Raw genomic sequence first — 27,811 nt, forward strand, 5'->3', positions numbered from 1 at the left:
TTTATGAGGTAGAGGCAAGTTATAAATACCGTTAAGCATAATTTGGAAAACTTTTTAATGTTAACACTAGCTTTCTGACTTCAGTTCTGTCCTTCCACACAGTTCACCGTTTCTTCTGTGGTGCCCATTCTCAGTCAGTTTTAGCATCTGAAACAAAATGAAAATAACTTTAAAGCAACATTAACAGCACAAACTTTACAATTTGTGCTTTTGAGTCAATTGTGCTTTGCTCCTATCAAATTAAGGTTATTAAAGTTTGAGAGTGCCTCGGGTCTTAACAAAAACAGACACTGAGTCATTTGTGATTCAGCATTAAGTGTATGTCACTGTCCATTACCAACAAACCATTACTCCTGGTGACGTCATCAAGACTTTCCAGATAAAATGTTATCAGTATAGGTCATCCAGACTGGCTAGGATTGTCAAGATTACAGAAGGTAAACACTGCGGCTAGAGCCAGTGGGATTTTAAAAGTTATTGAGTCATAGAGTCTTACAGCTCAGAAACAGACCCTTCGGTCCAACCAGTCCATGCTGCCCATAATCCCAAACTAAACTAGTCCCTAACCAAAAGAGAAAATGCTGGAAAGTCTCAGCAGGTCTGGCAGCGTCTGTAAGGAGAGAACAGAGCTGACGTTTCGAGTCCAACTGACCCTTTGTAAAAGCTAGTCCCACCTGCCAGCACTTGGCCCATATACCTCCAAACCTTTCCTGTTCATATACTTATCCAAGTGTCTTTTAAACATTGCAACTGTACTCTCATCCACCATTTCCTCAGGATGTTCACACCTCTCTCTGTGCAAAACAAATTACCCTCATTTTTAAATCTTTCTCCTCTCATCTTAAAAGTACATGCCCAAGTCTTGACATTCCCCACCCGAGGGGAAAGACACCTGCCGTTTACCCTATCCATGCCCCTCATGATTTTATAAACCTCTATAAGGTCACCCCTCAGCCTCCGACGCTCCAGGGAAAACAGCCCCAGCCTACCCATCCTCTCCTTACGATTCAAGTTATGGAGAGTGAGTAGGAGAGTGTGATCAGACAGAGTGGCTCATGCGGAAGCCAACACTGGCGCTGAGCTGATGGGCTGAATAGCATAAAATGACAATCCCATAAAATGTCACTGGCATTTACTGTCCAACTATCAGATACCAGAGGGGACACAACATCCAGTCCACAGGAATCCAGAGAGGGTCAGGACTGAGTCACATCAGCTCCAGCTTTGAGACTATGACACTGTTTTAATCCCAAACCATATCCACTGACCTTCAGCAGTGAACACCCCCTCATCAGTGACGATGGTTCAGTATCTTAAAGGGTTGTCCTCTTCTTCATTACCAGGATCACATCATTAATAATCTAAAAAGAAGTCTTAAAACTGTGTTGAACGATTAGTGTATATTTACGGAACAATTTGCACAACCTCAACATGTCTGAAAGTGTTTTCCAGCCAATGAAATATTTGTCAGGAGTTAACATTATGGCGATGGAGGACATAGCAAGTCACAGCAATGTGTAAGTGATAACATAAGAGATGGTGATGTCAGTCACCTGGTGACCCAGGCTAATGCTTTATGGAACAGATTCAGATCCCACTGCAGGAGCTGGTCACATTTAAATTCATTGAATAAATTTAAAGCCATTCTCAGTAATTGTAACTCTCACAACTTAATTGCTGGTAACATCTCATCTGGCTCTCTGCTATAAAATGATTCATTCTCTCAAGAAAAATGGAAAAAGCTGCATATTATCGAAATAGTGAGAGACTCGAGAGCTCTAGGATGCAGACGGACCTGAGTAAGGAACACAGAAGGTTAGTGTGCACGTACAGTAAGTAATCAGGAAAGTTCATAGAATAGTATCATTTTTTTACGATGGGAATTAAAAGGAAGAAGAGGGAGGTTTTGTTTCACCTATACAGGGCATTGGTGAGACCACATCTGGAGTAATACATACAGTGTATATTTCTGAAGAAGAGTCATTAAGGTTTGGTTAGGCCACTGTTGGAATATTGCGTGCAATTCTGGTCTCCTTCCTATCGGAAGGATGTTGTGAAACTTGAAAGGGTTCAGAAAAGATTTACAAGGATGTTGCCAGGGTTGGAGGGTTTGAGCTACAGGGAGAGGCTGAACAGGCTGGGGCTGTTTTCCCTGGAGTGTCGGAGGCTGAGGGGTGACCTTATAGAGGTTTACAAAATTATGAGGGGCAAGGTCTTTTCCCTGGGGTGGGGGAGTTCAGAACTAGAGGGCATAGGTTTAGGGTGAGAGGGGAAAAACTTAAAAGTGACCTGAGGAGCAACCTTTTCACGCAGAGGGTGGTACGTGTATGGAATGAGCTGCCAGAGGAAGTGGTGGAGGCTGGTACAATTACTACATTTAAAAGGCAGCTGGATGGGGATATGAATAGGAAGGGTTTGGAGGGGTATGGGTCAAATGCTGGCAAATGAGACTAGATTAATTTAGGATATCTGGTCGGCATGGATGAGTTGAACCAAAAGATCTGTTTCTGTGCTGTGTATTTCTATGTCGCTATGAATGGTGCAGGAGGGGCTGAATGGCCTCACCTGCTTCTATTTTCTATGTTTCTCTCTGGCCTCTTCTGAGAACCTTTTATGCGGTTATGTTGAGTAGAATTCTTTTCCTCTTAAACTAGATTGGTTCAAGACATCTGCTGAGCATGGACAGGCTGGACTGAAGGTCTGTTTCTGTGCTGTACATGTCTATGACTTAATGACTCTAATAGTATCATTCTTTGGCAATGGGAATTGAAAGCAAGAGTAGGGTGGTCATGTTTCAGTTATACAAAAAATTGGTGAGACCACATCTGGAGTAATATGTACAGTGTATGATTCTGAAGAGGAGTTGTTCAGGACTCGGAACATTCACACTGTCTTTCTCTGTCCACAGATGCTAACACAGCTGCTGAGTTTCTCCAGCATTCTCTGTGTCTGTTCAGATTTTCAGCAACCCAGCAGTAATTTGCCATTTTTAAAATTATATTACTGTGTACAGTGTTGGTCATCTTATTTAAGGAAGGGCTAAGCTGGAGCAGTCCAGGGAAGGGTTTAAAAAGCGTGGTGCTGGAAAAGCACAGCCAGTCAGGCAGCATCCAAGGAGCAGGAGAGTCGATGTTTTGGGCATAAGCTCTTCACCAGGAATGGCACGTTATGCACTGGCTGTGCTTTTCCAGCACCACAACTTTTTGACTCTAATCTCCAGCATCTGTGGTCCTCCCTTTCTCTTAAGGGAAGGAGTTACCCAATGAATACCAGAGGAAAGATTGGGTGGGCTGTGTTTGTATCACTGAAGTGTACAAGAGTGTGAGGTGACTTGATTGAAGCAGATAAGATCCCGAGAGGGTCTCGATAGGGATGATGCAGAGAGGATGAGGGAGAATCTTGAACTAGGGGTCTCTGTTTACACTGAAAATGTGTTGCTGAAAAAGCGCAGCAGGTCAGGCAGCATCCAAGGAGCAGGAAATTCGACGTTTCGGGCATAAGCCCTTCTTCAGGAATGGCTTATGCCCGAAACATCGAATCTCCTGCTCCTTGGATGGTGCCTGACCTGCTGCGCTTTTCCAGCAACACATTTTCAGCTCTGATCTCCAGCATCTGCAGATCTCACTTTCTCCCCATCTCTGTTTACACATCAGGGGTCAGCCATTAAAAGAGAGATGAGGAGAATGTTTTTCTCTTGTAAAGTTGAGACTCTTTGGAACTCTGTCCCTGACAAAGAATTGGAAGCAGGGTCTTGCAATATTTTAAAAGCAGGACTGGATTCAGCGAAGGGGGTAAGAGATTATTGGGAAAGGCAGGAATGTGAGTTTGAGGTTACAGTCAGACGAACCATGAAGTTGTTAAATGGTGGAATATACACAAGAGTCGGAATGGTTTGCTCCTGCTCCTAATTTGTGTGCAAGGTCCTTCAGGGAAGGAAAACGGCTGAGGTTTGTGACGGAAAATGGTTGACTTTTAAATGTGTTTGAAGTGGCCGAGCAAGCCCCTCAGTTCAGGGCAGTTAGGAAATGAGCAACAAATGCTGAGCTGACCAACAAAAGCACCTCAAATAATCAAACAAAAATAAAATCCCACAGATCCAAGTGTGGTTTGAGAGGTAAATATTGACCAGGGGAACCTTGATGACCACTGATGGAATCCACTGAAGGCAGATGGTGGCTCAGTGGTTAGCACTGCTACCTCAGAGCACCAGGGTCCCAGGTTCGATTCCAGCCTCCTGCGACTGTCTGTGGGGTTTGCACATCCTGTGTGGGGATGTTCCAGTTTCCTCCTGCGGGCCAGGTGAATTGGCCATGCTAAATTGCCCGTTGTGTTAGTCAGAGGGAAATGGGTCTGCGTGGGTTACTCTTCGGAGGGTTGGTGTGGACTGGTTGGGCCGAAGGGCCTGTTTCCACACTGTAAGGAATCTAATCTATCTAAAGAAGCTGGGATGTGTGTTTTTTCACATTTTATCTGAGAAGTTTTTACATTTTATCTGGTATTGGGAGGGAAAACTCTCCACTGGTTGGAGTCATACCTGACACATAGGAAGATGATTGTGGTTGTGGAGGTCAGTCATCTCAGCTCCAGGACATCCCTGCAGGAGTTCCTCAGGGTAGTGTCCAAGACCCAACCATCTTCAGCTGCTTCGTCAATGACCTTCCCTCCATCATAATGTGATGATTGCAGGTCAGGTGAATTGACCATGGGAAATGCAGGGTTACAGGGATAAGGTCTGGGTGGGATGCTCTTCAGAGGGTCAGTATGGTCTCAGGCCGAATGGCTTGCTCCCACACTATGGGGATTCTATGAAGTGCTTTCCTCTGGATCCTGATGTGATCCAGCAAGGGACACTGGTTGTACCAAAACCCATGGAGTTTAAAGTAGAAGATGTACTGGCCTCTCGTCGGCAGAATCAGTGTGGGTGATGAAGGCCAATGGTGGGAACATCCCAAAATCCAATAACCCAAAGGGTGAACTACACTCATGCACCATCCCACTCGCTGGGTTCAGGGCGGCTCAGCCAGGTTTACTGAAACTCTTCATTCTCTTCCACCAAGAATGGGCCGAATGGCCTCCATCTCTGCTATGTGATTACTCTGATCCTACGAAGAAGAGCTTTGAGGAGAATGAAAGAAAAGAGCAAAGTTGAGCCAACACAAAGTGTGTGAGGTGTTTATTCATTGATGGAGAAGTGCACCCTCTTCCTGAGCAAGATGATTAAAGCTGCGACATTAACATCCCAGCTGACGACGGGGATCCAAGTGACATCTCCCAAGATTTCAACACCTACTGACCCTGAAGTAAGAGATCCCTGAGGGTTGGCAAAGAGGTGTGGTTTAATTTCCATCTTCCGCTACTTTGGTTTTGACAAATGTGCAATGGTGGTTGTCAAGGAAACTCCAAGGGATTCTAAATGAACCTGAGGGGGCTGTTGCCAGGGCGATGAGACCCTACTGATTTGTACACAAGAGCAGAGGCTCCATATTGCACCCTCCCACTCCCATTCCCTCCACAAGGTAACTCCCTCAAGGTGCACTCAATCTCCAACTCTCAATCAGCCCCAGAACCCTCACTTTTTGACTTGGCCTTGCTGTATACAGTTCCTATTGTCACCTACGTTGCTCTGAACTGTGTAACTTCCTCCATTGCAAACCCCCTTCTTTCACTTTGAGAGTTCTTTGTTTTCCAACAATGAGACATCTCTCCCCCTTATTAATTTAACTAATTACCTTATTCATAAAGCACAGTCACCTGTCACTGTCTCTTCCCCTCCACACCCTTTCGAAACTCAACCCCTTTGATGTGAATCCCCTTCCCCCCCACCCCAGCTCATCCTCGGGTTGAATTTGACTGTTATCTGATCGTACCTCATTACACTTAGCAACATGACGATACATTGCGTTGCAGTGTGGTTGCTGTATCCATTGTCTCACTTAGAATCCGGAAGTTGTCTCAGTGTGTTCAGGGATCAACTGTGTCTGAGCCTGTTAATTAGAAAACACTTCAGACCTTTATCTTGTTGGTAACTAACATACAAATGGTTGCAATGGATTTGTACCCATTAAAGAGCCAATAAACTACAAACTGTAATCCTCAAGGACCAGCTGAGTGTCAGTAAGTCACCATGGTATATATTTAAAATAAACCACAAACAGCGGGCACAGCAAGGACAGAGGAAGGGGGCACAAGGTGTTGTTGGGAAGTGGTTACATATAGAACAAAGATAATTGGGAGAGAATGATATTTACCCAGGAGTAAATGACAAACTGGAATTTAATTGAGGGCTTCAGGTTGGTTTATATATGGAATAACAGATACCTGGGAGTGAGGTACAGACTGGAATCTAATCATGCGGTTCAGGGTGGTTTATATATAGAATAACAAATACCTGGGAGTGAGTTACAGACTGGAATTTAATCGAGGGGTTCGGGGTGGTTTATATACAGAATAACAGATACCCGGGAGTGAGGTACAGACTGGAATCTAATCATGCAGTTTGGTATGGTTTATATATAGAATAACAAATACCTGGGAATGAGTTACAGACTGGAATTTAATCAAGGGGTTTGGGATGGTTTATATACAGAATAACAGATACCCGGAAGGGAATTACAGACTGGAATCTAATCGAGGGGTTCGGGGTGGTTTATATACAGAATAACAGATACCCGGAAGGGAATTACAGACTGGAATCTAATCGAGGGGTTCGGGATGGTTTATATACAGAATAACAGATACCCAGAAGGGGATTACAGACTGGAATCTAACTGAGGGGTTCAGGGAGGTTTATATACAGAATAACAGACACCTAAGACTGAGTTACAGACTGGAATCTAATCGAGATGTTCGGGAAGTTTGTATACAGAATAACAGATACCTGAGAGTGAGTTACAGACTGGAATCTAATTGAGTGGTTCAGGGTGGGTTACATACAGAATAACAGATACCCAAGAATGAGTTACAGACTGGAATCTAATTGAGGGGTTCGGGGTGGTTTATGTACAGAATAACAAATACCCAGGAGGGAGTTACAGACTGGAATCTAATTGAGGGGTTCAGGGTGGTTTATACTGTATGTAGAATATAAGATCCTTGGGAAATGTTACAGACTGTAATCTAATTTAATTTTGAATGATGGTGCAGGTGATATCAAACACTGTTATGGCCAATTTATAACTTTGAAGAAAGGAAATGTTTGTCATAAAAATGTAAATAGATCTGTTTGTAAGGGTTTTGTTTATTGAAGCTTCAATAGCACTGGGCAGCAATAGGAAATGCTTTAGCTGTTTGGGATTGTTTACGGAATTACCTGACGCTGCTGATTGATGTGGTTCACACTTCAACAGAGAGGCCACACCTCCATCAGGTATTCCAACTCACAGCAACCAGTACAAACCCTCCTTACACAGCTCTCCAAATCTGCAACTAGCCCACAGCCTCCTCCACAGCACAGAGACCAAGGGCAGTGAGGCCAGACTGAGAACAAGCCTGCCCTGGGTCCTTAAAGCATGGAGGAAGGAAGGTCATTCCCACAGGCCCCCTTTACAATCGGAAACATCCGGAAACACCCGGCAAACAAAACCAGAACTTGGAAATGACTGCGCTGTTGGAATGAAAGAAGCTGTCCAATTTGCACACAGCAAGATCCCACAGAGAGTGTGCCTTTTACTGATGGTGATTATTGACCAGGACATGTGGAGGGAGAAATCCACTGTTCCTCCATCAAAGTGCATCAGGGAAGATCCTAAATCCACTGGCGTAAGAAGGTGCTGTGTAATTTAGAGTCTCACACAACACATACCATAATGTAGCACTCCTTCAGCACTGACCCTCCGACAGTGCGGTGCTCCCTCAGCACTGACCCTCCAACAGTGTGGCACTCCCTCAACACTGACCCTCCGACAGTGCGGCACCCCCTCAGCACTGACCTTCCAACAGTGCGGCGCTCCCTCAGCACTGACCCTTCGACAGTGCGGCATTCCCTCAGCACTGACCCTCTGACAGTGCCCACTTCCTCAGCACTGACCCTCCGATAGTGCGGCACTCCCTCATCACTGACCCTCCGACAGTGCTGCACTCCCTCATCACTGACCCTCCAACAATGCGGCACTCCCTCAGTACTGACCCTCTGACAGTGCGGCACTCCCTCACCACTGACCCTCCGACAGCGTGGCACTCCCTCAGCACTGACCCTCCGACAGTGCGGTACTCCCTCAGCACTGACCATCCAATAGTGCAGCACTCCCTCAGCACTGACTCTCCAACAGCGCCACACTCCCTCAGCACTGACCCACCGACAGTGCGGCACTCCCTCAGCACTGACCCTCCAACAGTGCCACACTCCCTCAGCACTGACCCTCCGACAGTGCGGCACTCCCTCAGCACTGACTCTCCAACAGCGCCACACTCCCTCAGCACTGACCCACCGACAGTGCGGCACTCCCTCAGCACTGACCCTCCAACAGTGCCATACTCCCTCAGCACTGACCCTCCGACAGTGCGGCACTCCCTCAGCACTGACCCTCCGTCAGTGCGACAGTATCTCAGGGCACACTCTATAGGTGAGTACATTCACCACACACTCATGGTCTCTGGCCTACACAAACAGCAGCCTCTCCACACTACCATGGTACATCTCCAAGTCACTACAAGGTCATTGTGCAGCTCAGCCCTGCTCTCTGCGGCATGTTGGCACCTCTCACTCTGATGGCATGGCCAAGACATGTTGGTTACAGGGGCAGGCACCCAGCTCACAGATCAGACTGAGCAACACCTCACAACCAGCTGCTGCCATATCTGGCACTAACTCACCTTGCGCCAACTTGGATTCTAACAGCATCTCTGCTTACCCTGCCTGACCTTTCCCCATCTGACCTTCCATGTCTGACTTTACCCTATCTGACCTTTCCCCATCTGACCTTTCCCTGTCTGACCTTTCCCTATCTGACCTTTCCCTATCTGACCTTACCCTATCTGACCTTTCCCCATCTGACCTTTCCCTGTCTGACCTTTCCCTATCTGACCTTTCCCCTATCTGACCTTTCCTTGTCTGATCTTTCCCCATCTGAACTTTCCCTGTGTGACCTTTCCCTGTCTGACCTTTCCCTGCCTGACCTTTCCCCTATCTGACCTTTCCCTATCTGACCTTTCCCTATTTAACATTTGCTGAAAATGTGTTGCTGGAAAAGCGCAGCAGGTCAGGCAGCATCCAAGGAGCAGGAGATTCGACATTTCGGGCATAAGCCTTTCTTCCTATTTAACATTTCCCTATTTGACCTTTCCCTGTCTGACCTTTCCCTGTCTGACCTTTCCCCATCTGACCTTTCCCTGTCTGACCTTTCCCTGTCTGACCTTCCCCGTCTGACCTTTCCCTGTCTGACCTTCCCCGTCTGACCTTTCCCTGCCTGACCTTTCCCTATCTGACCTTTCCCTACCTAACATTTCCCTATCTAAAATTTCCCTATCTGATCTTTTCCATCTGACCTTAACCTGTCTGATCTTACCCTGTCTGACCTTACCCTATCTGACCTTTCACTATATGGCCTTTTCCCTGTCTGACCTTCCCCCGTCTGACCTTACCCTGTCTGACCTTTCCCCTATCTGACCTTTCCCCTTTTTGACCTTACCCTATCTGACCTTACCCTATCTGACCTTTCCCCAGCTGACCTTTGCCCTGTTTGACCTTACCCTTTCTGACATTTCCTCTGTCTGATCTTTCCCCTGCCAGCCCTAACCCTATCTGACTTTTCCCCATCTGACCCCTCCCCTATCTGACCTTACCCTATCTGACCTTACTCTATCTGACCTTACCCTATCTGACCCCTCCCCTATCTGACCTTACCCTATCTGACCTTACTCTATCTGACCTTACCCTATCTGACCTTACTCTATCTGACCTTACCCTATCTGAACCCTCCCCTGTCTGACCTTACCCTATCTGACCCCTCCCCTGTCTGACCTTACTCTATCTGACCTTACCCTATCTGAACCCTCCCCTGTCTGACCTTACCCTATCTGACCCTTCCCCTGTCTGACCTTACCCTATCTGACCCCTCCCCTATCTGACCTTACCCTATCTGAACCCTCCCCTATCTGACTGTACCCTATCTGACCTTTCCCTTTTCTGACCGTAGTTGAAAAACGTGTTGCTGGAAAAACACAGCAGGCCAGGCAGCATCCGAGGAGCAGGAGAATCGACGTTTCGGACATAAGCCCTTCTTCAGGAATGAGGTTGGTGTGCCAAGTGGGCTGAGATAAAAGGTAGGGGGGAGGGAATTTGGGAGAGGGGTGCTGGGAATACGATAGGTGGAAGGAGGTGAGGGGGAGGGTGATAGGCCGGAGAGGGGGTGGGGGCGGAGAGGTCGGGAAGAAGATTGGAGGTCAAGAGGGCGGTGCTGAATCCGGGGGTTAGGACTGAGATAAGGTGGGGGGAGAGGAAATGAGGAAGCTGGAGAAATCTACATTCATCCCGTGTGATTGGAGGGTTCCTAGGCGGAAGATGAGGCGCTCTTCCTCCAGGCGTCGTGTGGTCAGGGTCTGGCGATGGAGGAGGCCAAGGACCTGCATGTCATTGGCGGAGTGGGAGGGGGAGTTAAAGTGTTCAGCCACGGGGCGGTTGGGTTGGTTGGTGCAGGTGTCCCAGAGGAGTTCCCTGAAACATTCTGCAACCGCCTCCAACCTCATAGTCCCACAACCCCGCACCGCCCGTTTCTACCTCCTGCCCAAAATCCACAAACCTGACTGCCCCGGCCGACCCATTGTCTCAGCCTGCTCCTGCCTCACCGAACTCAACTCTGCATACCTCGACACTGTCCTGTCCCCCTTAGTCCAAGAACTCCCCACCTACGTTCGGGACACCACCCACGCCCTCCACCTCCTCCAAGATTTTCGCTTCCCCGGTCCCCAACGCCTTATTTTCACGATGGACATCCAGTCCCTGTACACCTCCATCCCCCATCACGAAGGACTCAAAGCCCTCCGCTTCTTCCTTTCCCGCCGTACCAACCAGTACCCTTCCACTGACACCCTCCTTCGACTGACTGAACTGGTCCTCACCCTGAATAACTTCTCTTTTCAATCCTCCCACTTCCTCCAAACTAAAGGAGTTGCCATGGGCACCCGCATGGGCCCCAGCTATGCCTGCCTCTTCGTAGGATATGTGGAAGAGTCCATCTTCTGCAGCTACACTGGCCACACCCCCCACCTTTTCCTCCGCTACATCGATGACTGTATCGGCGCTGCCTCGTGCTCCCACGAGGAGGTTGAACAGTTCATCCACTTTCCTAACACCTTCCACCTCGACCTCAAATTCACCTGGACCATCTCAGACTCCTCCCTCCCCTTCCTAGACCTCTCCATTTCTATCTCGGGCGACCGACTCAACACAGACACTTACTACAAACCGACTGACTCCCACAGCTACCTGGACTACACCTCCTCCCACCCTGGCCCCTGTAAAAACGTCATCCCATACTCCCAATTCCTTCGTCTCCACCGCATCTGCTCCCAGGAGGACCAGTTCCAATACCGTACAGCCCAGATGGCCTCCTTCTTCAATGATCGTAATTTCCCCTCCGACGTGGTCGACTATGCCCTCCACCGCATCTCCACCACTTCCCGCCCCTCCGCCCTTGAACCCCTCCCCTCCAATCCCCACCTGGACAGAACCCCACTGGTCCTCACCTTCCACCCCACCAACCTCCAGATACATCGTATCATCCTCTGTCATTTCTGCCAATTCCAAACAGACTCCACCACCAGGGATATATTTCCCTCCCCACCCCTATCAGGGATGAGGAAACTGGTGAAGTCCACATTGATGCCCTGGGGTTGAAGTGTTCCGAGGCGGAAGATGAGGCGTTCTTCCTCCAGGCGTCGGGTGGTGAGGGGGCGGCATTGGAGGAGGCCCAGGGTCTCCATGTCCCCGGCAGAGTGGGAGGGGGAGTTGAAATGTTGGGCCACAGGGCGGTGGGGTTGATTGGTGCGCGTGTCCCAGAGATGTTCCCTGAAGCGCTCTGCTGGGAGGCGTCCAGTCTCCCCAATGTAGAGGAGACCGCATCGGGAGCAATGGATACAATAAATGATATTGGTGGATGTGCAGGTAAAACTTTGATGGATGTGGAAGGCTCCTATGGGGCCTTGGATGGAGGTGAGGGAGGAGGTGTGGGCACAGGTTTTGCAATCCCTGCGGTGGCAGGGGAAGGTGCCAGGATGGGAGGGTGGGTTGTTGGGGGGCGTGGACCTGACCAGGTAGTTACAGAGGGAATGGTCTTTGTGGAAAGGGGTGGGGAGGGAAATATATCCCTGGTGGTGGGGTTCGTTTGGAGATGGTGGACATGTCGGTGATTGATGCAGTTAATGCGAAGGTTGGTAGCGTGGAAGGTGAAGACCGGGGGGTTCTATCCTTGTTACGGTTGGAGAGGTGGGGTCTGAGGGCGGAGGTGCAGGATGTGGACAAGATGCGTTGGAGGGCATCTTTAACCACGTGGGAAGGGAAATTGCGATCTCTAAAGAAGGAGGCCATCTGGTGTGTTCTGTGGTGGAACTGGTCCTCCTGGGAGCAGATATGGCGGAGATGGAGAAATTGGAAATAGGGAATGGCATTTTTTCAGGAGGTAGGGTGGGGAGAAGTGTAATCCAGATAGCTGTGGGAGTCGGTGGGCTTGTAAAAAATGTCAGTGTCAAGTCGGTCGTCATTAATGGACTTGGAGAGGTCCAGGAAGGGGAGGGAGGTGTCAGAGATGGTCCAGGTAAATTTAAGGTCAGGGTGGAATGTGTTGGTGAAGTTGATGAATTGCTCAACCTCCTCGCGGGAGCACGAGGTGGCGCCAATGCAGTCATCAATGTAGCAGAGGAAGAGGTGGGGAGTGGTGCCGGTGTAATTATGGAAGATGGACTGTTCTATGTAGACAACAAAGAGACAGGCATAGCTGGGGCCCATACGGGTGCCCATGGCTACCCCTTTGGTCTGGAGGAAGTGGGAGGATTCGAAGGAGCTGCAAATGTGTTGCTGGTCAAAGCACAGCAGGTTAGGCAGCATCTCAGGAATAGAGAATTCGACGTTTCGAGCATAAGCCCTTCATCAGGAATAGAGAAATTGTTAATGGTGAGGATCAGTTCAGCCAAACGAATGAGAGTGTCGGTGGAAGGGTACTGTTGGGGACGTCAGGAGAGGAATAAACGGAGGGCTTGGAGGCCTTGGTTATGGAGGTGTAGAGGGATTGGATATTCTTAGTGAAGATGAGGCGTTGGGGCCCAGGGAAATGGAAGTTTTGGAGGAGGTGGAGGGCGTCGGTGGTGTCTCAAACGTATGTGGGGAGTTCCTGGATTGGGGGGATAGGACAGTGTCGAGGTAGGTAGAGATGAGTTCAGTGGGGCAGGAGCATGTTGAGACAATGGGTCGGCCAGGGTGGTCAGGCTTGTGGATCTTGGGAAGGAGGTAGAACCGGGCAGTGCGGGATTTCCAGACTATGAGGTTGGAAGCTGTGGGTGGGAGATCTCCTGAGGTGATGAGGTTCTGTATGGTCTGGGAGATGATGGTTTGGTGATAGGGGGTGGGGTCATGGTCGAGGGGGCAGTAGGAAGAGGTGTCCTCGAGTTGGCGTTTGGCTTCAGCAGTGTAGAGGTCAGTGCACCAGACTACCACTGCGCCCCCTTTATCCGCTGGCTTGATGGTGAGGTCGGGATTGGAGCAGAGGGGTTGGAGGGCTGTGCGTTGTGAAGGTGAGAGGTTGGAGTGGGGGGGTTGGGGTAGACAGGTTGAGGTGGTTAATGTCCCGGTGACAGTTGGAAATGAAGAGGTTGATTGCAGGTAATAGGCCAGCGCGGGGTGTCCAGGTGGATGCAGTGTGTTGGGGGAGGGCGAAGGGGTCCTCGGAAGGTGGGCGGGAATCCTGATTGTGAAAGTAAGCTCGGGGGCTGAGGCAACGGAAGAAGTGTTCGACATCACGGCGTGTATTAAATTCATTGATGCGTGGACGGAGGGGGATGAAGGTGAGTCCTTTGCTGAGGACTGATCGTTCGTCCTCAGTGAGGGGGAGGTCTGGAGGGATGGTGAAAACTCGGCAGGGCTGGGAGCTGGGATCTGGTGTGGGTGTGGAGCTGGCAGTGGGGTCGGAGCCAGTAACTGGAGTGGGTGTGATGGTGGGGGGAAGGGGGGTGGAGTCATGAGCAGGGGTAGTGTTCCCCTCGGGGTTCTGGGGGGTGGGGATGGTGACAGTGAGGTCTGTGGGGGGCGTTTTGGCAGTATGCACGTGAGTTGGACATGCATTCTAATCCTGACTCTGTTGTTGATAGTATCTTATCAAGGGGGTGGATGTGTTGCTGGATAGTACAGTGCTATATCAGGGTCACACTCACACCATGGCTCAGTTGTGTTTGGGGTGGACACACTGCATCCATTTCTCCCATTGTAGGGTCTTGAACCTGGAAGGAAACAGTGCTCAGTCAACCCAAAGCCAATCCCTTCAGTCAGAGAGCTGTGGACAGTGAGTGTGGGACAACCTCTGATCTCAGTCCAGGGTATGGGCACAGTCACTCAGCTGCTCAGGGGAGTTAGTCATGGTCCTCTCCTAGTAGGGAGTAAGGAACTAAATGTCAGATGTCCTCAATGCCCTCCCCTTACTCTCTCTCTCTCTCTCTCTCTTTCTCTCTCTCCCTCCCCCCCTCTCTCTCTCTCCCTCCTCTAACTGTGGACTGTTTTCTCCCAGACTGAGGGGAAGAGATGGATTGAGTGAGATCTGAGTGGATGGCACAGCAGATAGAGCTGGTGCTGGTGGGGCAAGGATGGGGAGGTATCTAGAGTGAATGAGTGAATTAGGCAACACAGAGGCGAGGAGGGTGGGGTAATTGAGTGGGTGAGAGTGAGTGAGGGGATATGTTGAGGTGATAGTGAGGGTGGTGGGAAATGGGCACAGTAACAGAGATAATCTTCAACTTCCTTGCTTGTTGCCTCTGACTGTCTCTGTCCCGCCTTGACTATACTGAATGACCCAGCCTCGACAGCCCCCCGTGGGAAAGAATTGCACAGACCCACTCCCCTCAGAGAGGGGGGATTCCTCCTCATTCTCAGTCTTAACTGGGCAACCCCTTGCTCTGAGATGCTTATTCATGCTTATTCTGGTCCCAGACTGTCCCACAAAGGGAAACAGCTTTTCCCCATTTCCTTCGTCAAGTCCCCTCAGTCTGTTTCAATAAGACTGGTTCTCATCCTTCTAAACTCCAGTGAGTACAGGCCCCGCCTACTCATCCTCTCCCCATGAGACAATCCCTTTCCCATCTAGGATCAGCTGATTCAACCTTCTCTGGACTGCCTCCAATGCCAGTCTGTCTGTCACAAAAAAAACATAAATTACTGGAGAAACTCAGCAGGTCTGGCAGCATGTATGGGGAGAAAGCAGGGTTAACATTTCATTTGAATTCCCTATTACTTGTTGACCTTGGTTGAGGTCCCCATTACTCGTTGAGGTTAGTGAATGAGAATTCCCTGTCTTCTGTACCTTTCTGCAGCCTTTCTCCTTTTAAATAATATTCAGCTCCTCTATTCTTCCTGTCAAATTGTATAAGCTCACATTTCCCCAAATTGTATTCCATCTGCCAGGATTTTTGCCCACTCACTCAAGCTGTCTACATCCCTCTGTAGACCTTGTGTGACGCCCTCATTATATGTCTTGCTAATAACTTGCTGGAGTTTAAAAGTATTTTATACACGGGGGAGGGGAATGGAACTAAATGGATATATCCTTCTCCATATTAATCTCCCCCCGCCCTCTCCTTCACCCTCTCCAATACGTTGCTGTCCATGTTAGCCAGGCTCTGACACTGGGTGCTCAGGGACAAGGGACTCATTTCCAACTTGACTTCCTGCACAGATCCTCCAAATGACTGGAGTGGTTCCCTAACTGGATGAGGAACACGGGTCACACCAGAGTGGTTTGCAAAATTTAATTCAGTTTAAAGAACACTGAAATGCAAAGTCAGTGCACGTTTCATGAGCCAAAACAGAAATTGCTGGAGAAACTCAGCTGGTGCGGCAGCATCTGGGGAGAGAAAAACACGGGTTATGTTTCGGGTCCAGGCCCCCTTCTTCAGAACTGGATGCTGCCTGTCCTGCCAACTTTCTCCTGCATTTTCAGTTCTCGTTTCAGATTTCCAGCATCCACAATTGTTTTAGATTAACCTCTCATAAAGCTCTCCCGATTGTCATGAAAATACAACGGGTTCGTTTTTGTCCTTCCGTGAGGAAAGCCCACAGTCCTGACGCAGATATGTGACTCCAGAGCCCACACTGTTACTGATGACCAGCAGAGCCTCTGAAGTGATTCACTGCGTTGTATCTCTGTCAGATAAAAGCTACACACTAAGACAGACCAAGAATGTAACTACTGCCAGCAATCAAATAAGATGGTGAGTAACACTCAGTGAAGGCAATGCCAGTTAACCTGAGATAAAAAGATGTTTGGTTTGACTGTTCCCCACCCTGTACCCACACAAGGTACAGATGATCGATAAGGTTTTGCTTTATCTGCATTCCATTTTTTTTTGTATTTTAAGGAGTCTGATCAACTTGCTGCAACAGTTTGGGAGATTTCCTTTCATTATCCAGCCTTCTCCTCCCATTGTCAATGTCTGGACAGTAACCTTCAAAGAACTAAATTACACAATAAAAGCATTTTCTCCCTCATAACTACCTTCACCTTTCTTAGGTGGCATTTGTTTTTTAATCATGCCACGGATGTGGGTGTCGCTGGCTGGGCCCAGCGTTTATTGCCCATCCCTAGTTGCCCCTTGAGAACAAAGAATAAAGAAAATTTACAGCCCATGAACAGGCCCTTCAGCCCTTCAAGCCTGAGCTGATCCAAATGTACTGTCTAAACCTGTCGGTCAATTTCTAAGCATCTGTATCCCTCTGCTCCCCACCTACTCATGCATCTGTCCAGACGCACCTTAAATGAATCTACCGTGCCTGCCTCTACCACCTCTGCTGGCAATGTGTTCCAGACACCCCCCACCCTCTGTGTGAAGTACTTGCCGTGTGTATCATCCTTAAACTTTTCACCTCTCACCTTGAAAGCGTGACCTCTCGTTATTGAACCCTTCACCCTGGGAAAAAGCTTATCTCTATCCACCCTGTCTAAACCCTTCATGATTTTGTAAACCTCAATCAGGTCCCCCCTCAATCTCCTTTTTTCTAATGAAAACAAACCTAACCCACTCAACCTCTCTTCATAGCTAGCACCTTCCATACCAGGCAACATCCTCGTAAACCTTCTCTGCACCCTCTCCAAAGAGTCCACATCCTTTTGGTAATGTAGTGCCCAGAACTGTACACAATATTCAAAATGCGGTCGAACCAACATGGTGTACAATTTTAACCTGACCTGCCAGCTCTTATACTCAATACCCCGTCCGATGAGGGCAACCATACCATATGCCTTCTTGACCACTCTATCCACCTGTGCAGTAACCTTCAGGGTACAATGGACCTGCACTCCCAGGTCTCTCTGCTCACCAACTTTTCCCAAGGCTCTTCCGTTTACTGTATAATTTGCTCTAGAATTAGACTTGCCTAAATGCATCACTTCACATTTGTCTGGATTGAACTTCATCTGCCACTTCTCTGCCCAACTCTCCAGTCTATCTATATCTTCCTGTATTCTCCAACAGTCCCTTGTGCTTTCTGCTCCTCCACCAATCTTTGTGTCATCTGCAAACTTGCTGATCATACCAACAGTGCCCTCTTCCAGATCATTTCTGTATAAGGTGAGAAGGTGGGGGTGAGCTGCCTTCTTGACCCGCTGTAGTCCCTGTGCTGTGAGTTGACCCACAATGCCCTTAGGGAGGGAATTTCAGGATCCTGACCTAGTGACAGTGAAGGAACGGTGATATATTTCCAAGTCAGGATGGTGAGGGGCTTGGAAGGGAACTTGCAGGAGACGGTGTTCTCATGTATCTGCTGGTCTTGTCATTCTAGATGGAAGTGACCGTGGGTTTGGAAGGTGCTGTTTGAGGATCTTTGGTGAATTTCTGCAGTGCATCTTGGAACTACTGAGCATCAGTGCTGGAGGAGTGAATGCTTGTAGATGTTGTGCCACAGGGTCTGGCTGTGTAGCTGAGTCAGTATCCTGCAACAGCATTGCGGGTCTACCTACAGCACATGGACTGCAGTGGGTCAAGAAGGCAGCTGAGCCCCACCTTCTCAAGGGGCAACTAGGGACGGGCAAATAATGTTGGCCCACCTAGAGCTGCCCATATTCTACGAATTAATGAGGAAAAGCACATTTATTGGAGTTCTTTGAAGACATACCATGTTCTGTGGATAAAGGGGACCTGCTACATGTACTGTACTTAGATTTTCATAAGTCATTTAAGAAATTATTGAAAATTTTATAACAACTTAAAGTAAATAAATAGAACACTGAAGATGAAAGCCTCTGGTGTGGGGGGCAGGACATCCTTGGATAGAAGCTTGGTTTGCTGACAGGAGACACAGAAACATAGAAAACAGAAGCAACAGGAGGCCATACAGGTAAAAACAAGGACTGCAGACGCTGGAAACCAGAGTCTAGATCAGAGTGGTGCTGGAAAAGCATAGCAGGTCAGGCAGCATCCGAGGAGCAGGAAAATCGACGTTTCGGGCAAAAGCCCTTCATCAGGAATAGAGGCAGGGAGCCTCCAGGGAGTAGGCCATTCAGCCCTTTGATCCTGCTCCACCATTCAATATGATCATGGCTGATTCTCCAACTCAGTTTTGTATTCCTGCTTTCCCCCCATAGCCTTTGATCCCCTCAGCCTTAAGAACTACACCTAATCTCTTCTTGAAATCATACAATGTTTGACCTCAACTAATTTCTGTGATGTGTTGGTGCCTGTGTGCTGCTCGTTTGCCTCACCTGAGGAAGGAGCAGCGTTCTGAAAGCTTGTGATTTCATAGAAACCTGTTCGACTTCAACCTGGTGTTGGGTGATGTCTGACCTTGAACTACCTTCTGTGGCAGAGAATACCACAGGCTGACTGAGTGAAGACATGTCCCCTCACCTCCTATTTTAGCAGCGGGGAAGGAGAGAGCGTGAGCCGGGGGCAGCTGGGAAGGTAAATTAGAATATTAATCACTTACCTGAACAGGATGGGAAGTGGACATAAGGACTGCTGGGTAAGTGAATTAATATATTCGGGCAGGAGCTAAACCCGAAACGCTGCATGTGTAGTGTGTGCTACTCATCGTCCTCCTCTAAACATAAATAAAGACTCTGTGTGAAGGGTTGGTAAGGTAAGGCCTTTTAAAATATCTCTCTTGGTAATGTAGAGCAGAGGGGATGGAGGCTCGAGCAGTTGTATGCTCCCCTTGCAGGATATGGGAGCTAAGGGTCACCCTGCTGACGTCTCCTGTGAGAAGAGCGCCCAGCTCCAGCTCCTCACAGGCTGCGTTAAGGAATTAGAGCTGGAGGAACTTCGGATTATTCAGGAGGCTGAGGGGGTGATAGAGAGGAGGTGTAAGATGGGAGTCACATCTAAGTTATAGGACAAAGGTAGCTGGGTGACTGACAGGAGAGGAGAAGGGAATATGCAGACAGTGCAGGGACGTCCTGTGGCCGTTCCCCTCAATAATAAGTACACTGTTTTGGGACCTATCATGGGAGGGACGGTACCCAGGTTTATGGGACTGAGCCTGGGTCTGTGGCTCGGAGGGGAAGAGGGAGAATAGGAGAGTGACAGTGAGAGGAGATTCAATTGTGATAGGAACAGGCAGGTGATTCTGTGGTGGCGAGTGAGACTCCCGAATGGTGTGTTCCCTTCCAGGTGCCAGGGTCAGGGATGTCTCGGATCATGTCTTCAGGATTCTTAAGGGGGAGGAAGAGCAGGCAGAAGGCATGGTACGCTTTGGGACCAATAGGGAAAGGGAGGAGGACCTAAAGAGAGAATATGGGGAGTTGGGTTGGAAGCTAGTAGGCAGGAGGAGCAAGGCAGTAATCTCCCGATTGCTACTGGTGCTACTTGCTCATGAGGCTAGGAATGGAGAGTGAGTGCAGATGAACATGTGACTGTAAAGCTGGAGTAGGAGGGAGGGCTTCAGATATGTGGATCATTGGGATACCTTCTGGGGTAAGTGGGACCTGTACAAGAATGATGGGTTGTACCTGAACTGGAGGGGCACCAATGTCCTGGGCGGGAGGTTTGCAAGAGCTCTTTGGGAGGGTTTAAGCGAGTTTGGCAGGGGGTGGGGACTGGAGCTATGGATCAGAGGATGGAGTAGGTCGTGAACAGGCTGAGACAGTGTGCAGACAGTCTGAGAGGAGGGATAGGCACTTGATAGGGCAAATGTGCAGTCAGTGTGATAGGTTGAATTGTGTCTATTTTAACGCAGTAACAGGAATAAGGGTGACAAACTCAGAGCATGGACCAGTCCTTGGAACCACGATGCTGTGGCCATTACAGAGACTTGCATATCACAGGGGCAGGAATGGCTGTTGGATGTTCCAGGATTTAGATGTTTCACAAGGAATGGGTGCGAGGGGAAGGTAAAAAAAAAAATGGGGAGTGACATTGTTATTCAGGGACAGTATCCCAGCTGCAGAAAGGGAGAGGATGGTTTGTCTACAGAGTCAGTATGGGTGAAAATCCATAACAGGAAAGGAGCAGTCCCTTTATTGGGAGTTTTCTACAGGCTCCATAAAGGCAACAGAGGCACGGAGGAGCAGATTGGGAGGCAGATTTTGGAAAGGTGCAGAAGTAACAGAGTTGTTGTCATGGGTGATTCTCTAATATTGATTTGAACCAGGAAGGGTTTCTGATGCAATATGCACATAGGCTGACTAGAGGGGAGGCCATATTGGAGTTGGTGCTTGGAAATGAACCAGGTCAGGTGCCAGATCTCTCAGTGGGAGAGCATTTCGGTGATAATGACCTTTACTATAGTCATGGAGAGGGATAGGAGCAGACAGTATAGGAAAGCATTAAATTGGGGGAGGGGGAATTACAGGCAGGAACTGGAGCACCTAAATTGGGAACAGATGGTCTCAGGGAAATGCACATCAGAAATGTGGAGGTTGTTTCGGGAGCACTTGCCGATAGTGCTGGACAGGTTAGTGCCACTAAGGCAAGGATGGGATTGGAGGGTGAAGGAACCTTGGATGACAAGAGATGTGGAAAATATAGTCACGAGGAAGAAGGAAGCTTACTGAAGGTTGAGGAGGCAAGGATCAGACAGGTGTCTAGTGGGACACAAGGTAGCCAGGAAGGAACTGAAACATGGACTCAGGCGAGCCGGTAGGATTACGAAAACCCTAAGGCATTCTACACTTACGTGAGGAATAAAAGGATGGCCGAAGTGAGGGTAGGGCTGATCAGGGATAGAGGAGAGAATTTGCGCCTGGAGTCAGAGGAGGTAGAGGAGGTCCTTAATGAATACTTTGCTTCAGTATTCACTCCTGAGAGGGACCTTGCTGTGGACAGTGTGAAACAGACTGATATACTCAATCAAGTTGGTGTTAAGAAGGAGGATGTGCTGGAAATTTTGAAAAACATGAGGATAGATAAATCCCCAGGGTCAGATGGGATATACCCAAGGTTTCTATGGGAAGTGAGGGAAGAGGTTTCTGCTCCTTTGGTGATGATCTTTGCATCCTCATTGTCCACTGGAGTAGTACCAGATGATTGGAGGGTGGCAAACTTTATTCCCTTATTCAAGAAAGGGAATATGGGTAATCCTGGGAATTACAGGCCAGTTCAGGAAATGCAAGGTGATATATTTTGGAAGATCCGCTTCAAGAGCGAACTCTACAGTAAATGGAAAAGTCCTGGGGAAAGTTGATGTACAAAGAGATCTAGGTGTTCAGGTCCATTGTTCCCTGAAGGTGGCAATGCAGGTCAGTAGTGGGGTCAAGAAGGCATACGGCATGCTTTCCTTCTTAGGACGGGGTATTGAGTACAAGAGCTGGCACGTCACATTACAGTTGTGTAGGGCTTTGGTGTGGCCACATTTGGAATACTGTGTACAGTTCTGGTCACTACATTACCAAAAGGATGTGGATACTTTGGAGAGGATACAGAGGAGGTTCACCAGGATGTTGCCTGGTGTGGAGGGCGCTAGCTATGAGGAGAGGTTGAGTAGATTAGGATTATTTTCATCAGAAAGACGGGAGTTGAGGGGGGACCTGATTGAGGTCTACAAAACCATGAGAGGTATAGACAGGGTGGATAGCAAGAAGCTTTTTCCCAGACTGGGGGACTCAATTACTGGGGGTCACGAGTTCAAATTGAGTGGAAAGGTTGAGGGGAGGTAAGCATGGAAAGTTTTTCACGCAGAGGGTGGTGGGGGCCTGGAATATGTTGCCAGTGGATGTGGTAGAGGCTGGCATGGTAGCGTCATTTAAGATATATCTAGACAGATACATGAATGGCCAGGGAGCAGAGGGGTACAGATCCTCAGGAAATAGGCAACAGGTTTAGACAGAGGATTGGAATTGGTGCAGGATTCTTTGAGGATGTGATGAAACACACTTATGAAGCATGGACAGTGGATGAGGTGTATATGGACATTAGCAAAGCGTTTAGTAAGGTTCCCCTTATCAGGTGGTAGGCTAATTCAGAAAGTAAGGAGGCATGCGATACAGGGAAACCTGGCTGTCTGGGTACAGAATTGGCTGGCCCATAGAAGACAGAGGGTGGTGGGAGATGGAAGGTATTTAGCCTGGAGCTCAGTGACCAGTGGTGTTACACAGGGATCTGATCTGAGCCCTCTGCTCTTTATCATTTTTATAAATGATTTGGATGAGGAAGTGGAAGGGTGGGTTAGTAAGTTTTCTGGTGACACGGAGGTTGGTGTAGTGGTGGATAGTGTGGAGGGCTGTTGTAGGTTGTAACAAGACATTGGGTAAAAAATGAGGTCTGCAGATGCTGGAGATCACAGTTGAAAATGTGTTGCTGGTTAAAGCACAGCAGGTTAGGCAGCATCCAAGGAATAGGAAATTTGACGTTTCGGGCATAAGCCTGATGGGCTTATGCCCGAAACGTCGAATTTCCTATTCCTTGGATGCTGCCTAACCTGCTGTGCTTTAACCAGCAACACATTTTCAACTGTAACAAGACATTGACAAGATGCAGAGCTGGGCTGTTAAGTGGCAGATGGAGTTCAACCTGGAAAAGTGTGAAGTAATTCATTTTGGAAGGTCAAATTTGAATGCAGAATATAGGGTTAAAGGCAGGATTCTTGGCAGTGTGGGGGAACAGAGGGATCTTGGGGTCAATGTCCATAGATCCCTCAAAGTTGCCACCCAAGGTGACAGGGTTGTTAAGAATGTGTGTGGTGTGTTAGCTTCATTGACAGAGGGGTTGAGTTTAAGAGCCGTGAGGTTATGCTGCTCTCTATAAAAGCCAGGTTAGACTGCATGGAATATTGTGTTCAGTTCTGGTCACCACATTATAGGAAGGATGTGGAAGCTTTAGAGAGGGTGCAGAGGGGATTTACCAGGATGTTGCCTGGACTGGAGGGTGTGTCTTATGAAGAAAAGTTGAGGGAGCTAGGGCTTTTCTCATTGGAGGGAAGGAGGAGGAGAGGTGACTTGACAGAGGTGTACAGGATGATGAGAAGCATAGCTAGAGTGGATAGCCAGAGACTTTTTCCCAGGGCGGAAATGTCTATCATGAGGCAGCATAATTTTAAGGTGATTGGAGGAAGGTTTAGGGGAGATGTCAGAGGTAGGTTCTTTACTCAGAGAGTGGTGGGTGTGTGGAATGTACTGCCAGCAGTGGTAGTAGAGTTAGGGACATTAGGGATATTTAAGCGACTCTTGGATAGGCACATGGATGATAGTAAAATGAAGGGAATGTAGGTTAGTCTGATCTTAGAGTAGGATAAAAGGTCAGGAGAACATCAAGGGCTGAAGGGCCGGTACTGTGCTGTACTGGTGTATGTTCTATCTCAGTCCTAAATGGCCTACCCTGTATCCTTAGACTGTGAGCCCTGGTTCCAGATTCCCAGTCATCAGGAACATTCTTTCTGTGTTGACTCTGACTAGTCTTGCTTGAATTTTATACATTTCTGTGAGATCCCCCCGTGCTGCCAGAGAATGTGGTGGAGGCTGGTACAATTACAACATTTAAGAGGCATTTGGATGGGTATATGAATAGGAAGGCTTTGGAGGGATATGGGCCGGGTGCTGGCAGGTGGGACTAGATTGGGTTGGGATATCTGGTCGGCATGGACAGGTTTAACCGAAGGGTCTGTTTCCGTGCTGTACACCTCTATGACTCTATTCTATGTCAATATAATCTGAACTGATCCATGTCAATCCTACCATTGATATTAACAGTATCCTTCCTCAGATAAGGAAACTAAAACTGCACACAATAACCCAGGTGTGGTCTCACCAAGGCATCCCTGCTCCTGTACTCAAATCCTCTCACTGTGAAGGTTGGAACACAGTTTCTACCTGCTACACCTGCATGTTATCGTCAGCGACTACTGTGCAGGGTCTCACTGTACCTCCCCTCCCCAATGTGGCACCATTCAGATAATAACCCGCCTTCCTGCTTTTGCTCCCAGAGTGGGTAACCTTCCATTGATCCACATTAAACTGTATCTGCCACTCCCTCAGCCTGACCCCCTCACACTGCAGCATCTCTCCATCCACCTCACCAATCCCCCTCCCACCCAGCTTTGGGTTCTCTGTAAACTTGGAGATTTACCTTTAGTTCCAACTTCCAGATAACTAACCTATGTTGTGATTAGCTGGGGTACTGATCCCTGTGGTACTCCACCAGTCATTGTCTACCATTCAGAAAAAGACACTTTTATTCCCACTCTTTGTTTCCTGTCTATGGAATAATTTCCTATCGATCTGAATACACTATACCCAATCTCATATTCTTTAAATTTACTCATTAATCCCTTCTGTGGGACTTTGTCAAAAGCCTTCTGTAAATCCAAATAAACCACATCCACTGACTCCCCTGATCAATCCAACTCGTTGCATCATCAAAGAATATTTGTGCAGTCCGATTTTTAATTTGTAAATCCACACTGACTCTGACTGACACTGCTTCTGTTTTCTAAGTGCTCATTATTAAGTCTTTTATAATGGACTCTAGTATTTTCCCCATGACCAACATCAGACCCACTGGTCTATAATCACCTGTTTTTTTTCTCTCTCTCCCTTTTTAAAGAGTGGGGTTAGGGTTAGGGTTAGATTCAGTCAATTATCAGGCTCTGGGAATTTATCTGCCTTGAATCCCATCAACCTCTCAACACCATTTCTGTACAAAATACTGATTTGCTTCAGTTCCTCCATCGTCCTAAACCCTGAGCTCCCCATCATCTCTGTGATGTCACTTGTGTCTGCCTTTGTGAAGACAGAACTAACCAACAGGTTCAAGAACAGCTTCTTCCCACTGGTATTAGACTTCGGAGCGGACCTCTCAAATTTCAAATATAATGTTGATCTCGCTCTCTGGGCACCTTCTCCGCTGCCATAACATTGTATTCCTCGCTCTGCTCAATCACCCTAATGCACTTTGTACCTGCTAGAACCACACGCAAAACAATACTTTTCACTATACCTTGGTACATGTGACAATGATAAATTAAATCAAAAAAGTACATATTTAATTGGTGTACCAAATCTTTATTCCCGATTATAAATTCTCCTCTTTGGGACAGAAGGGGTCCTACGTTTGTCTTCACTAATCTGTTTCTCTTTATCTACCTAGAGAAACTTTTATCCTCAGGTGTTACGCTCACTGTGAGCTAACTGTCATTCTTTATTTTCTCTTTCTTAATCAATCCCTTTGTTGAATTCTAAACTGCTCCCATTTCTCAGGTCCATTGCCTTTTCTGGCCAAGTTGTAAGCCTCTTCCTTGGACCTAACGCTCCCTCAGCTCACCCCCATTAGCCATGGTTTGACCACCTTTCCTGTTTTCCTTTAGCTGCCTGATAGGAATGAACAATTGTTGCTGTGACGTGGTCTTTAAATGTTTGCCACCCACCATCATTTCTTTAAGAACCGTTCCCCAATTTATCGCGGCCAGCTCACACTCCACACTATCATAATTTCCACTATTTAGGTTCAGCACCCTCATTTCAGAATCATCTACATCACTCTCCATCTTGATGAGGAATTCTATCCTTTTGGCAGTCCAGTTGTATGAGGTTCCTTGCTGGTGGGCCCAGTATTTATTGCCTGTCCCTAGTTGCCCCTTGAGAAGGTGGGGGCGAGCTGCCTGCTTGATCCGCTGCAGTCCATGTGCTGTGGGTTGACCCACAATGCCCTTTGGGAGGGAATTCCAGGGCTTTGACCCAGTGACACTGAAGGAACAGCAGTATATTTCCAAGTCGGGATGGTGAGTGGCTCGGAGGGGAACTTGCATGGGGTGGTGTTCCCACGTATCTGCTGCCCTTATCCTTCTAGACGGAAATGGTCATGGGTTCTCAAAGCAAACTGGGGACAAGCAGTAAGAAAAATCTGGAATTAAGAATCTAATGATGACCCTGAATCCATTGTCAATTGTCGAAAAAACCCATCTGATTCACTAATGCTAATGAGAGAAGGAAATCTGCCACCCTTACCTGGTCAGGCCTACATGTGACTCCACACCCACAGCAACATGGCTGACTCTTACCTGCCCCCTGGATAATTGGGGATGGGCAATAAATGTCAGCCCAGCCAGTGACCCCCTCATCCTCTGAATGAATTAAAATAAAACACTGCCAGCGATGTGCATGTCCCATGAGTGAATTACGAAGAATTTTATGGTCACTCATCCCCAGAAGGCCTTGCACAATAACATTGCCGAGTATTCTTTTCTCCTGCGTATAGTAGGATGGACCGGCCTCTGGTTGGTTCCAGGAAACCATCCTGTACACAGTCCAGGAATTCCTCCATAAAGAATTGTTACGAATTTGATTTGTCAAATCTTAAGGTCATGCATAATTAGAGATGTTTGTTTGTTGCATGCATCAGTAATTTCTCGCTTAACGCCCATTCCCGGAATCACCATGAATGTTTTCTGTCCCTTGGTGTTTCTCAGCTTTCCCCATACACATTCCCCGTTGTCTGAACAATATCTTTCCTCACGATTGTGTCAAGTTCCTCTTTAAGCAGCTGTGTGATTCAACTACATTTTCCATTTTGTCCATCCTTCCGAAATATGCATGTCCCTGTTATTCAGCCCCCATCTCTGGTCACCCTGCAGCCCGCTCACTATCATCCCATTGGATCACACTTACTTTCAGCTGTTCGGGGAAGCACTGGCCTAGTGGTGCCTAGACATTAGCTGGAAACTCAGCTACTCTCGCAGAGACCCGTGCTTGAATTCCACCGCAACAGGTAGTGGAATTTAAATTCAATTTAAAACAGAAATAAAGAATCTGCTGATGACCATGAGATCACTGCCAATTGTTATTCCATCTGATCATTAATGTCCTTCAGGGAAGGAAACCACCATTCTTACCTGGTCTGACTTACATGTGACTCCAGGCCCACAGCAATGTGCTCAACTGTCCTCTGGGCAATTAGGGACGGGCAATAAACAATGGTCTTGTGGCCAAAAAGTTGAATATCTGAAAGAAGGCCTTACCGACACAGCAGCACTCCCTCACAGGGAGTGCTGGGATTTGGGATGTTTTGCAGGGTACACACCCCTAACACCAACAGCCCTCTGCATTGTCCTGGCACCGGGCAATCCACCGTCTACAGACTCCGGTGCTAGAGAATACAGACATCACTCACCCAGTCCGGTGTCAACCTGTGTCGAACGTCGTGCTGGAGAGTTACAAAGCGCCAACCTTTGAACACACACTGACAAAATGGCTAACCA

At 48.0% G+C, this 27,811-nt stretch overlaps 1 long non-coding RNA gene across 1 annotated transcript; it reads right to left on the reverse strand.

The window, feature by feature from the left end:
* Nucleotides 1-27,811, reverse strand: LOC132818011 (uncharacterized). Its single transcript, XR_009644945.1, has 3 exons — nucleotides 27,724-27,811; nucleotides 5,868-5,984; nucleotides 1-147 (listed from the first exon to the last, which is right to left on the reverse strand). It is a non-coding gene; the product is annotated as an uncharacterized LOC132818011 (long non-coding RNA).

Source organism: Hemiscyllium ocellatum, chromosome 8 (genome assembly GCF_020745735.1).
Source record: "Hemiscyllium ocellatum isolate sHemOce1 chromosome 8, sHemOce1.pat.X.cur, whole genome shotgun sequence".
Lineage (NCBI taxonomy): Eukaryota > Metazoa > Chordata > Chondrichthyes > Orectolobiformes > Hemiscylliidae > Hemiscyllium > Hemiscyllium ocellatum.